The sequence below is a fragment of the Ceratotherium simum genome, chromosome 30 (genome assembly GCF_057802395.1).
Source record: "Ceratotherium simum simum isolate JZ-2026a chromosome 30, ASM5780239v1, whole genome shotgun sequence".
NCBI lineage: Eukaryota > Metazoa > Chordata > Mammalia > Perissodactyla > Rhinocerotidae > Ceratotherium > Ceratotherium simum.
Window position 1 is genome coordinate 12631719 of NC_141929.1, and position 14514 is coordinate 12646232.

General features: G+C 34.3%; 1 long non-coding RNA gene across 3 annotated transcripts in view; it reads right to left on the reverse strand.

Moving 5' to 3' along the window:
• Positions 1-2186: 2186 nt before the first annotated feature.
• LOC147913087 (uncharacterized) overlaps positions 2187-14514 on the reverse strand; it is a 31821-nt gene continuing 19493 nt past the window's right edge. Inside the window, exons 6-7 of one of the 3 annotated variants that reach the window (XR_015549118.1) lie at positions 7256-7310; positions 2187-2815 (exon numbers count right to left, since the gene is read on the reverse strand). This is a non-coding gene — a long non-coding RNA (uncharacterized LOC147913087). The remainder of the gene's footprint in view (positions 2816-7255; positions 7311-14514) is intronic. The other 2 variants (XR_015549116.1, XR_015549117.1) reach the window with 2 other exon arrangements.

Here is a 14514-nt window from a genome sequence, read left to right on the forward strand (position 1 = left end):
TAGAATATTTGGCATTTACTTTCTCTTTCTCAAATTGCTTCTAAAAGCATAGTCTGTCCAGGATGATGGAAATCCCTCAGATCGCTGGGTCAGGGCTAGAAACCACCATGGGATTTAGACACCAGGAGAAGTGACCTTGAATCTGACTTGGTTATGAACACTGTAACCTTGGGAATTTTATCAAAGAATAAAAATATCTGAACAGATGATCTGAAATGCTCCTTTCAACACTGATAAGGTAAAATGTTATGAAAATAGTTTAAAAGATGTTTGAGTCAAAGTGCATGGGAGAATGCATTACAAATTTTGCTTTCAGTTTATTGTAAATATTTAAAATGTCAGTGCTGTTCTCTGCATTTGGGGATATCTATTTTCTTATTTCATTATTTTCAAATAAGGCTATAAAAATATGAGGGGAGGCAACCTTTGTATAAATTACATGTATGGGTCTTAGAAAACTGTATTGCTAAATAGTTGCCAGAAATGTACAACTTCTAGAATTTTAGAAGTTTTGTGCAAAGCTATCTTAAAGAACTACTCTTTTCTATTCCCCTGTTCTTTGTGGCAAGTTGGTATGGTGGAAAGATATTGGATTTAAATCCCGCTGACTGAATGCAGTCTCTGTACCATTGTATTTGTATGACATTAGACAAATACATTAACTCCTCTGATCTCTAATTTCTTTTTCATCAGCTACATGGGGTGGGATTAATCATAATCTTTGGTTCACAATTCCCTATCACCATGAGTTCACGCATGACTCTCTTTAATTTCATTTTTATTTTGAAAAAAAATAATGAATGTAAGATAATTAATATAAGGAGTACCCATGAACTAGCCCTAGTTTTGCTTGTTTTTGAAGATATAAAGAGTCGTACTGCATGCCATCTGGCTTTTTATTTTCATTCAACAAGATGTTATTAAGAATAATCTGTGTTGTCCCGTTGCTCTCAGGTAATGTAGTTCATTTATTTTTATTGCTGTCTATTGTATGAATATACTACAATTTGCTAAAATTAATTAGGTTATCTCTGGATTTTTAAAATGACAAACATTGCTGCTATGAATTATTTTCATAGGTGAAAAGTGTAAAATTTCTACTAGATATATAACAAGGGGTAGAATTTGGAGGTTTGTAAATGTTCAAATTCATAAGCTAATGTAAAACTAGTTTTCAACATGGTTGTGCCAATTTAAATTGCAGTCAGTAGTGAATAATAAATTCCGCTGATCCACATCCTCTCAAACACTGGGTATTTTCCCTCCTCTTATTTTCTGCCAGTTGAATGAGCACCACATAGTGGGTCATTCTGATGTTTCCGATTATAGTGAATTTAAACTTTTCTTCAAATGTTTACTTATTGAACATACATGCTTCCTTTTTGAGGAAATGCAAGTCCATATTTTTATCCATAATTTTATTGGAACTATCTATGGACTTTCTATGTTATTCTGCTGTCAATTTACACACCCCTGCACCAGTGGCACACTATACTAATTACTATGGTTTTTTAAATCTTGATCTCTAAATAGGAAAAAGTTTCCCCTCATTATCCATCTTCTTGTTTAGACATATCTTGTCTTTTAGGACCATTGAACTTCCATATAAACTTTAGAATCAACTTGTCAAGTTTCATGGAAAACTCTGCCAGATTTTTATCAGACATGTCTCAAGTCTATAAATCAATTTAGAGAGAATAGACATCCTCAGAAAATAAGCGTTTCCATCATGAGCATGGGATATAGACCCGTTTTTTAAGTTATATTTAAAGTATTTCAGCAAAGTTGTTAAAACATCCATGCAGGGCTAGCAAAACTTTTGTTAGATTTATTTCTAGATCCACTATAATTTTAGTAGTAAATTATATGTTTTAAATGTACATATATACATATGTGTGTGTGTGTCTTCTCATTGTTTGTTGATGGTATATTTAAAAACTATTCACTTTTGTATACTGATCCTATATCCAACCTGTTACTAAGCTCCTTCTATGAACCATTGTTTCTCCATCTATAAAATACCTATTGCACATGGTTGTTATTGAGAGGAAATGAGGGAAAATTATGGACAACACACAATATTTAACAGGATGTTTAAATATTACTTCTCATACCTTTCTTTATTAGGAAGACAGTAAATAAAAGAGAGGGACACAGAAAGGAGAAGATGATAGACAGAGAATAAACTCTAATGTTATTTTGGTTTACCAGTGCTTTGACTTTTTTGTTATATTTTTGCATATTTACTTGCATAATAATTGTGCTCTATTGGGTTAATGAAATGTAAAGTAGATAACACTTATTTTAAAGCCAAGGTAAACAAAGGACATATTCAAAAACCAGAGTCACAGCCTTTTCTTTTTCTTTTTTTTTTTTCACTTTTCAAATTGATTTTATTTTATTGAGGTGACATTGGTTTATAACATTATATAAATTTAAGGTGACATCATTATATATTTCGATTTCTGTGTAGACTATATAATGTTCACCACCCAAAGTCTAATTGCCTTCCGTGTGCATGTGGCTGTCCAATTTTCCCAGCACCATTTATTGAAGAGACTTTCCTTTCTCTGTTGTAAATTCTTGGCTCCTTTGTTGAAAATTAGCTGTCCACAGATGTGTGGGTTTATTTCTGGGGTCTCCATTCTGTTCCATGGATCTGTGTGTCTGTTTTCATGCCAGAACCATGCTGTTTTGATTACGATAGCTTTGTAGTATATTTTGAAATCAGAGAGTGTGATACCTTCAGCTGTGTTCTTTTTCCTTAAGATTGCTTTGGGTCAATGAAGAAATCAAAGGAGAAATCAAAAAATACCTGGAGACAAATGAAAATGAAAATATTACATACCAAAATTTATGGGATACAGCAAAAGCAGTACTAACAGGGAAGTTTATAGCAATACAGGCTTTCCACAAGAAAAAAGAAAACTCTCAAATAAACAGTCTAACACTATACCTATGAGAAATATGAAAAGAAAAACAAACAAAGCCCAAAGTCAGTAGAAGAAAGGAATTAATAAAAACCAGAGCAGAAATAAATGAAATAGATATTTAAAAAACAATAGAAAGGATCAATGAAACTAAGAGCTAGTTCTTTAAAAAGATAAACAAAATTAGCTAGACTCACTAAGAAGAAAAGAGAGAAGTTTCAAATAAATAAAATAATAAATGAAAGAGGAGAAATTACAATCAACACCACAAAAATACAAAGGATTATAAGAGAATACTATGAAAAGCTATATGCCAACAAATTGGATAATCTAGAAGAAATGGACAAATTCTTAGAATTATACCACCTTCCATAAATGAATCAAGAAGAAACAGAGAATCTGGATAGACTGATCACTAGTAAGGAGATTGAAACAGTAATCGAAAACTTCCCAAAAAACAGAAGTCTGGGACCAGACAGCTTCCCCAGTGAATTCTACTAAACATTCAAAGAAGATTTAATACCCATCTTTCTCAAACTCTTCCAAAAACTTGAAGAGGAAAGGAAGCTTCCTAACTCATTCTACAAAGACAACATTACCCTGATACCAAAACCGGACAAGGACAACACACAAAAAAGAAAATTATAGTCCAATATCACTGATGAACACAATTGCAAAAATCCTCAACAAATGTTAGCCAATTGAATATAACAATACATTAAAAGAATCATGATCAAATGGGATTTATGCCAGGGATGCAAGGATTGTTCAACAGCTGCAAATCCATCAATGTGATAGACCACGTTAACAAAATGAAGACTAAAAATCACGTGATCATCTCAACAGATGTAGGGAAAGCATTTGACAAGTTACAGCATCCATTTAGAAAAACTCTGAGTAAAATGGGTATAGAAGGAAAGTACTTCAACATAACAAAGGCCACATTTGATAAACCCACAACTAACACCATACTCAGTGGTGAAGAACTGAAAGCTATTTTTCTAAGAACAGGTAAAAGACAAGGACGCCCACTTTTGCCACCCTCATTTGACATAGTGTTGGAAGTTCTAGTCAGAGAAATCAGGCAAGAAAAAGAAATAAAAGGGATCCAAATTGGAAAGGAAGAAGTAAAACTATCACTATTTGCAGATGACATAATTTGATACATAGAAAACCCTAAGGAATCCACCAAAAAACTGTTAGAAATAATAAACAAAATACAATAAAGTTGTAGCCTACAAAATCAACATACAAAAATCAGTTGCATTCCTATACACTAACAACAAAAGCGCAGGAGGGGAAATCAAGAATACAATCCCATTTACAATCACAACAAAAAGAATAAAATACCGAGAAATAAATTTAAACAAAGAGGTGAAAGACCTGTACACTGAAAACTATAAAATATTGTTGAAAGGAGTCGAAGAAGACACAAAGAAATGGAAAGATATTCCATGCCCACGGATTGGAAAATTAACATAGCTAAAATGTCCATACTTCCCAAAGCAATCTACAGATTCAATGCAATCCCTATCAAAGTCCCAACATTTTTCTTGGAAATAGAACAAAAAATCCTAAAATTTATATGGAACATAGTGGTTTTCTTATTGTTAAATATATTATATAGAGAAATAACACATAATAAGATTGAGTTTACTTCTTTTTACAGGAAAAACCGTGATGTGTTATTTTATACCTTTGACTACACCTGTATTATATATAGTGAAAACTAAATTACTTGACACGTCTTAGGCCCATAATATTTCCTTCCTTCCCTCCTTCCTTCCATTTTTCTTTCCTATCTTCCTTTCTTTCTTTCTTATTTTATCCCTCTTTCCTTCTCTCCTTCCTCCCCTCCCTCCCTCCTCATCCCCTTACCCATGATGAATTTAAAACTCTTTGAGTCCTGAATTAAGCTTAAGGGACAATGTGTGGATAGTTTTAGACACTGAATTGGAGCATTAACTAGTCGTTCATGCTGACTCTGGGTGTTAAAATAGCAATTTATGGCGATATCATCTTGGATGAGTGTGTTCACCTGTCACTGTCTCATATGTATAAATGTAACATATTCAAACTTTTAATGTAAATTTGCAATAGAGATATTTCATGCCCTAATATTCAAGAAAGAGATTTGGAGATTTTAATTTCTGTTTATATTATTAAAATCCAATGTCCTGAAACACTGCTTACAGCCACTGTGTTTGTAAGTCACACATTTAGGAAGCTTTCTCAATATATGCATGAAGACTGTGCTTAATACTCTTCAAGGTGTGGAAGAATACCTACAGTAAAATACATAAATGACCTCCCATTAGGATAGCTTTGCTTCGACAGGATTCGAGTGACTCCTGTATCTGAAATTGTTCCTACATATGCATGAAAGGTAAATCTTCACATCAGACAAGGTTACTTCATCTTTTATAAAGTTATAAATAGCCAAATGAAGTAATTCACAGGAGAATCAGTGAAAAATTCAGCTCACTAAATTTATTTTTCACAAATTGACTCTTTTCAATCATCATCCATTTTCAATCCCTGTCCTCAAATAAGAGCTATTTCTTGGAGGTAAACAATAACAATTCTTGGTAAATAAAACCGCACACAAAAAATAAAAAAGATATTGATATATTGCCATCAGACTACATTTAACAAAAATAATTCTACTATTTGAAAAATAAATGTGAAAATAGAAAACCACCTTTATCTCCAAATGTTGTCTTTCCTTCTACTCCTAAATTTTCATTCCAACCATCAGAGTTAATGATTTTTTAAAAATCCATGTCCATGTAAAATTAATTAAAGACAACTCTCACCTGTATGCAAACATCTATTTTTAAAAGTCTAATATATGTTTTTTGTACCATATGCAACTTTTAAAATTTATCTGTTCTCCCTTGTTTTGCCTTCTCTTGGATTAGGAAAATGGAAAGTAAATAGTCACAGTGGGCATGGTCAGTGAAATCAAAGAACATATTCAAGAATGAAGGTCACGACATGATAGCTTTTAAAAGATATTTTACATTAAAAAAAATACCATGAATTATGCCACACTCCACACAGGAAGTGTGAGTGAAAAGTATTGCTGATGTGGAAGATACTGTTGGCTATATAGGATGACCTAAAGATCATAATTTTCCAATGGATGAAAACAAATTTTGTTGCCATAGACAAACCAAATTATCAAGATTTAGATTCTTATAAGGGCAGAATTAAATTATTTACTTTATTCCCTATATGAATAGCAACAAGAAAAATAGGAGTTTTAGTGCCCTTTACCCTTTCCCCAAAAGAGAAGTTTTTTGTGACTAACTGTACCTAATAGCCACTTTAATCTGGATAAACTCTAATGGGAAAGGAAAGAGCCTGTGGAAAACCCATATTGCCTTTCATATAATTACCTATATATATTAGTTCAATAAATATGTGTTATTTCAAGCTTTATTAATCAAGATTATTAAGTCTTAAAGGTAATTCCAATATAAGTAAGAGTCTCTGATACGTAATTGGATTGCCTGTGGATGACCTCAAGAGGTTTGATTTCCTTGTCTTGGGATACATCTAACAAGTACTGGTTATTTATTCTCTGGGAGTTTATAGAGATGTTTGTAGACTTGATATAAGTTAGACTTAACAATCCTTAAAGCCTCATTCAGATCCAAGTTTCTAGGGTCTTCTGATATGAATAAAAGTTTATCTTTACAAGTATATATGTTCTTGATTAGTTTTGAAGAAAATGATGAGAAATTATCTTAAAGGAAATAACATTGGTTTCTCTGGGGTAAAAGTTAAAATGAAGTTAATTTATTTTACATTGTTCCTACTTTTATCTGATCTTACTTTAATTTGAAATTAACTTAATCTATTTGGATATGTGGTGCTCAATGAAATAAAAACAATTACCTAAGTCATGTGTAAATGTAAGATTTGCCAAACTCTGACCCATAATTCTCTTTCAAGATGCCTGACATTTCTGAATAGCATTCACCAAGAGGAATTCCGGCTGACACAAAGTCCACTTCCAAAAGTGTCGCCTGATAGCACAAACTTCAATTTAAAGCATTATGTAGTCTCTTCAGATCCAGCGTTCTCATTGGTAAATTTTAGGAACATAACATTACAACATAACAACTCAGGGATATTGATTCACAGAAGCTTAATTTCTTCAAAAAAATAGAAGTGAATAAATCTATAGTAGTTGGAATCTTTTAAATGACTTTTTATATTCATTACGTTAATAAAGATACCTAGTGAAAAAGTGAACTTTCATTAAAGTTTACAATGAACAACAACAGTCTCCTACTTTACCCATCTCCTCTACTTACATACTGTGTGACCTTGGTCAAGTCATGTGATATACTTCTGCTCCACTTTCTTCAGCTGTAAAATGGAAACATTAAAAAGTCCCTACCTCACAGAATTCTTTTGAACAGATACATGTAAAACAATGTGCACAATGCCTGGAATATGATAAGTACAAAATAAATATTAGTCATTATTATTATTACCCCCCACTTTCCCCGTTCTAATTCTTGTGGTAGACACCCTCAATCTTTCCCATGGCATTGACCTCCATATTTTAAAAAGTGATGTAATTTTCTACATTATTCATTTGCTTTTGACTCTGATAGATGATAACTTTGTGCATCCTCACCATCCCCCAATGCCTCTTAAACTATCATATGAAGTTGCTATTTCACAGTTTTCATTAATTCAAGACTCATCCGTGTTTACATTTTCATTACATCAGTTAGGCATTTCAGATACTAGTCATAGTAAAGCTAACAACAGTGATTTAAACAAGCAGAGGTTCTATTTTCATTTAACAAGAATTCTGGAGGTAGATGGTTGCTGTTCTTCCCTGCTGTCCTCAGTATTTTGTTTTGTATTCTTACAGTTGTCAAATCACATTGCATGATGGCTGACTCGGCTCCAGGCAATAGAACCACCTTCAAAAGCAGGAAGCCAGGGTTGGCCAGAGTAGCAAAATCCTTTCATCTCCTGTGGACTGCTCTTATTAGGAAGAGAAATAACTTTCTAAGAAGTTACCCAGTACAATTTCTGCTGCATCTCATTGACCAACATGGAATCCTATGGCCGCTCCTAACTCCAAGGCAGGCTGGGGCAGTTAGGATCTTAAACAAAAGAATGGCATTGCTTTAATTGGCTTAGACCAAAGAGTCCCAAACTTTCTCAGTTCACAGCTCCATTGACGTTTCTGTGATTGTTTTCACAGTGCCCCAGGCAGAAGAAATACCAAATAATCTCCCTTTTTAAGTAGTTGGGACCAAACAATGTAATATGTATTTATATCCCTAACAACTTAGTAGCCATTTGAGTAAATACTACACATCAATCGTAAAAAAATAATAATGTTTAATAAAAGGAAGTATGTGCCTGTTGGGCGCCGTACAACTTCTCAAATTTTAAAATCAGATTAGACACCAGCACCCTCATTTTCTATTCCATATTGATTTCCATGCAGTGCTTTCTATGTATCACAGAAATCACTGAAAATCCTGCTTTCACAAAGCTTTGACATCCTGGTAATGAAGGTAGTCAGAACTAAGGGTAAAACCAGGAACCACCTTGAGCTAGCTCAAGAAACTAAACTTCTTTCACCTGGAAGAGGGGTGATCACCTGTATGTGCAGAGCGGAGACAGAATTCCTTTGGTCTAAGAGCTCTGTCAACAGAATTTCAGCCATGTTTTTTCTCTTTTCAGCTCAATGCTTGAGCCCCACCAAGTGGTACTGGAAACCTCTGAGCGCTGAGCTTCTCAGGATTCCTCTGAGGCTAATGGTTTCACAGCTCATCCATGTAAGGTTCTGGGTTCAGAATTACTCTGCTTTCTAAGCTAGTTACCATTCCTCAGTTGCATTCTGATTCCCAATAAAGTTATCGATATCTTTAATCAATGGTGAACTCTCAGGACTCTTCATTTCCCATATGTGTTGATTATATTTAAATTACGTTCGTATCATTGGAGTGGAGTTTGAGAAAGGAAAAAAACAGGATGGTCAATGCAACATTGTCAACTAGAAGTCCCGAGTGGATTCTGAAAATGACTCAACCTTGCTAAGACGAGTGATAAAAGTAGAGAATTCCAGGTGTTACCCTATATGAACCTATATGTGCTATTATTAGATAATACACAGTCATCTATCATCTGTACCAAAGAATGTGAGAGATTGTGTATTTTGGACATCACAAAACTCCCTTTGCTGCTCAGGTACCTAATATTTCAGGATGTTCTAACGTTTGCCTGATCTCCACCCCTCCCCACACCAGTGCTGCCCTAATCAATGCAGGAATATTGTCTAAAACAAACCACCTCCTATTCCAAATACACATTCATTCTTACACAGGTAGAGAATGAAAATAAGTTTTAAACCAGATATTCATTCCAGGTAATTGGCAGTGGCCAATAGATATGAATTTGGGTTTTATCAAGCACCTATCAGCAAATTTTTTGCTTTATAAGAAATGGCCTTTTGAGGTCGGCCCCATGGCCTAGTGGTTAATTTCAACTCTCTCCGCTTCAGTGGCCTGGGTTCAGTTCCCAGGTGCGGACCTAAACCACTTGTCAGCGGCCATGTTGTGGTGGCAACCCACATACAAAATAGAGGAAGAATGGCACAGATATTAGCTCAGGGTGAATCTTCATCAGCAAAAAAAAAAAAATAGTCTTTTAAAAATACCTTTATTCTTTTGTATCCTGTTGTCTATTGTCTATTCCTAGATAACATTTTTGAAAACCAAGATATTTTCTTTTTTTTTTTTCTTTTTGGTGAGGAAGATCAGCCCTGAGCTAACATCCATGCCAATCCTCCTCTTTTTGCTGAGGAAGACCGGCCCTGAGCTGACATCTATTGCCAATCCTCCTCCTTTTTTTCCCCAAAGCCCCAGTAGATAGTTGTATGTTATAGTTGCACATCCTTCTAGTTGCTGTATGTGGGACGCTGCCTCAGCATGGCCTGACAAGCGGTGTGTTGGTGCACACCCAGGATCCAAACCCAGGCCGCCAGTAGTGGAGGGCTAGCACTTAAGCGCTAAGCCATGGGGCCGGGCCCCCCAAGATATTTTCTTATTCCTATTAAGGAATAAGATATAATATGTTATTTTAGGGAAGAAAATGACATATATCCAGATTTAGTTATAGATTAAATATAATCAGAGTCAGAAAGTTTCTACATCATTCCCCCACAAGCTCCCTGAAAGACTATGAAATAGTTGTTTCTTTGAAAGTTCTGATGCCGGGAATCTTCACATTTGTAAACATGTAACCAGGTCTCACTATTGAGCCTGGAATCAAAGTTGGCAGTTACAACTTTATCTATTTTAGATGAATGTATACAGAAACAAACAGTTGTTTCCCTTTTATCTTTACACGGGACCTGTGTTAAGTTCAGAGTTCATAAAGGAAGAAAATGTCTTGAATACATCTGTTTCTTTACGTCTAATAAGAGGATATACTAGTAGGTAGGTTATGTAGACTCTCTTATGCACTTGGTCATCAGCACATTTGGAAAATAAACAGTCAGTGTTTTAGCAGCTTCAAAAGACTTGAATTGTTAGTATTCAAAATGAGAAGTTGTTTTCAGATATGAGAAGGCAGGAGACAAGATGGCTGGATTTTATTTTTATTGGAGATGTCAGTCATTGGATCTTAATCTTAAAGCTTCCTTTCAAATGATGTTTGTTCTCTGGAGATACCAGTTCATGTAAAATAAGTTTCTGGATTGTGTCACTTTGAAAAGTCATGAACAGGTTTTTAAACAACAAAAACATTCACACACACACACAGAGTTGTATTGAAATTTTCCCAATGAATGTAGGGCTACCATGTATGAGAAAGTCCTTGGCACTTTATTGAGTTGCCTCTAAATTCTGTATAATAGTTTGGTTTCTTATTATGCACATTAACACTCAGATTACTTTATTACTCTGTACATAGCACTTCCCATACTGATATACCTCCCGCTTAAGACTATAAATTTTTGGAGACATAAACCGTGATTTTCCTTAGTAAATAAAACTACAACATCTGCACATGACTAAAAGTGTAGTAAACCCTTAAGAAATGTATGCAAAAATAATTTTCAAAATAAGAGATCTTGGTTGTAAGCAAAAGAAACTGATAGTGATCACCATAAGCAAGAAGGAAATATAGTGGAAAGATAATGCTGATTCATGGGATTCTCAAGGACTTGGGTTAGAAATTACACAGAAGCCAAGGCAGCCCTGAGGAGTCAAGAGCTGGGACCCAGTTATCCACCTGTCTTTGACTCACCAGCACCTGGCCTGAGTGGGGAGCAAGTAACTAGCCAAATCTCAGATGCGTGTCCACACACTGGTTGCCAGGGAGTCAAGAAGGGAGGTGCGGCCCCTCTGGCTTCCATATTGGCAGGAAGCCCTCTGCTTCTCACCATAGTCAACCCACTGCAGAATGCCCCAAAACCAGGATGGGGGTAAATTTTGAGTAGGCAAAAATTATAAATTTGACTGCCCAATAACCTGACACATACCTTATCCCATATTACATTTCCAAGCAAGAACGTTCCTCTGAATGTAATGGAATATTTTTTACAAACAAACAATATTGTCCATATCTATCTTCCAAGGAAAGCAAGGTCTCATCAGTTCAAGATCACTGTCTATTTCTCCTGTAAAATCATTATATCCAATCTCCACTTTTCTGTCATTAGAATGTTACTAAAGTGCACAGCTTAATTAAATTTTCCATAAAGGATGATTCATATATCTTAGGTTCCCTCTCTGTTCAGTAACTGTTTATATAGAAACTTAGATTTCTTAGTTTATCTGTGTTTAAAATAGCTCGATTTTTTAATTCCTAAAAAATCCAGTATTTGATATGCAAAGGACTATCTTCTATTAAACTCTTTTTGCTAAATATGTCTTCTAGCAAAAATTCCATTTTGTTACTTTTTGCAAATGAGAGAATGAGTGCTTCCAATTTTCTTTGCCTGTCTTTTGAATAGTTTAGACTCCACAGCAAAAGTAAACATAGTTCTTTATAAGGTTAGTTCCAAAAGAGTAGTTCATAAAGTAACACAATAAATAGACACTATACTCTTCATTATTCTTAAAATTTGATTAGCTTTAATGAGACCACAGTGAATTTATTTATAGAAGAACGGGCTCCATTTTCTTATTCTTTATTGCACTTTCAATACCGTACCATTCTTTGAAGCCATGAATGTATAGACACTCCACATTTAGAAAATGATGAGTTGGATTGGAATGCACTATAAAAAGGAGAATTTTTATCAATTCTCTAGAAACTCTCCAGCCTAGAAGATGCCCAAATTCACAACGCCGTAGGTACAGTTCCTTAGGGCATAAAAATCTTTCCAAAGAATTATTTAAATAAAAAGACAATCAGGATTTTAGAACTTTTTAAAAATTAAAAATCCTGTTATAGAAACCCCACTTTAAATGGTACAATATTAGACTATATGAGAATTTTATAAATATTAAACATAAAAAATGTTTAATAAGATTTTATTTCACTAGAAGCCTTTAGGTTAATCTAAAGTCCATTTAGAATCTATTCTGATGAGTAGAATTTAATTAAATAGTTCCAATTATACAAATTTTAAATTTTGAGTGTCTATCCCATTCTTTTTATAATATATATTTCATCAGACTTATGTGTAGAATGAGAATAATAGAGTTATTATAAGGATTGAAGGAAATAATGCATGTAAAGATATCAATATACACAATTTTAATAATAATAGTAGTAGTAATAATAATATTTGCATTCCACTTACTGCCTTTAAGAATACATATGCTTTACTTTGAGACTTTTAATCTAAAAATCTTGACATACACTGTGGCTTCTGTAATGACCTCTAGTATGGAAGATTTTAGATTTCAGTAGGGCATGTTCAAAACTCTGTGCTAATGCAAGACCACAAAAGTATTCTTAAAGTTATGCCAAACTGAGTGATATGCTTCCTGTTTATACATAACAATCAGAGCAAACACTTTATGAGTTTGAACATATGGGGAAAATTTAGCAAATGAACTTTTTATCTTAAAAGTTAATAGATTCTCCACATGTAGCAATACATTAGTGAAGCTATTATCTGGGAAAGATTGAAGAATAAAGACACAAATAGATGAAATCTGTGTGCGTGTGTGTGTGTGTGTGTGTGTGTAAGAGAAGGGGGCACGGGGAAGAGGTCTTATCAGAAAATGTGCATAGCGACATGTGGCGAGGGGTGAGAAAAAGCAGTCATTCTAGCACGTCTCATATGAGGTTCTTCATTGTTAATCTAGTCCAGCAATTCTCCAACTTCAATGTGGTTCATCATAGTCACCCGGAGGGCCTGTTAAAACACAGATTGTGGGGCCCCACTCCAAGATACTGATTGGTAGGTTTTAGTGGAGCCCCAAATTTTGCAGTTCTGACAAGTTCCCAGGTGATACTGATGCTCCCAGTCTGGGGACCTCACTTTGAGAACCACTGGTTTATAATACATTGGTAGTGTGTTGCTTCATTCTCCTGCTTGATAAGAAATCTAAAACATGTTCGGATGAATATATATGACTGATACTATTCATGTTTTCTCACATTCTACCAATTATTATGAAGAGTAAGCTATTAAAGTTTAATTATTACACATATATACAAGACTGAAATTATCCCGTATCCTGAGCATTGCATGTAATGTGTAGCTTTATCCATTAAGCAGATTTTAAAACGTTTAAACAAATTACATGCAATAAGCATTTTTGAACACAGTGAATAAGTAAGACTAGAGAATATCATTTATATTGATACAAATTAAAACAGTGAAATAGCATTTTTCTTATTTTAGAAAGGCGAGAACTAAAATGCTTTATACTATCCCACACCCTGTTGGTAGAAGTTAAAAGGTGAGGCCATCTAGAAAGGATGATTCCAGGGTTTACCTAGGTGGTGAGATTTGGAGCCATTTTTTACAGCTTATTATAGTTTCTTGTACTAAAATAAAACTATAAAATGTTATATAAGTAGTGAAAAATACCTCGTAATGTTTTAAAAACTAGTCTTACTTCAGTACAAGTTATGGATATAAGTAACATAAATTTAAAATTAAACTTGCTTCTTTTGTGAATTCAAAACATCCTTTACCCTATAGTTAAATTTGGTAACTTTGTAAACCATGTACTTAATACATTAATGGTGGGCAATGGTAAAGTGGCACAGGAGGAGAAAAGATCTATACAGACAGTCAGCAAAACACCCCGAGAAAGGGACTCTAGTTCTAGAATCATGGTGCTGTTCACTGGGGCTTTGTGACTCATACGTCATCACTAGACACTTTCTCCCTACAGAAATACCCATTAGCTGATTAACTGCTCCCACATGTCTCCAACTGCCCTGACCACACAGGTTAATAGCATTGCTTCTGGGCTAGCTGATGTTGCTATATTCCCATATTTTTGAGGAATTATATACCAAGGAAGCATAGGCCAAATAAAGTACATATATTACTTAACAGGGTACACCGAACAAAATGCCGTGCCAGATTTGCAGTCAGTCCCTTTAATGCCTTGAGCAAATATTCCTT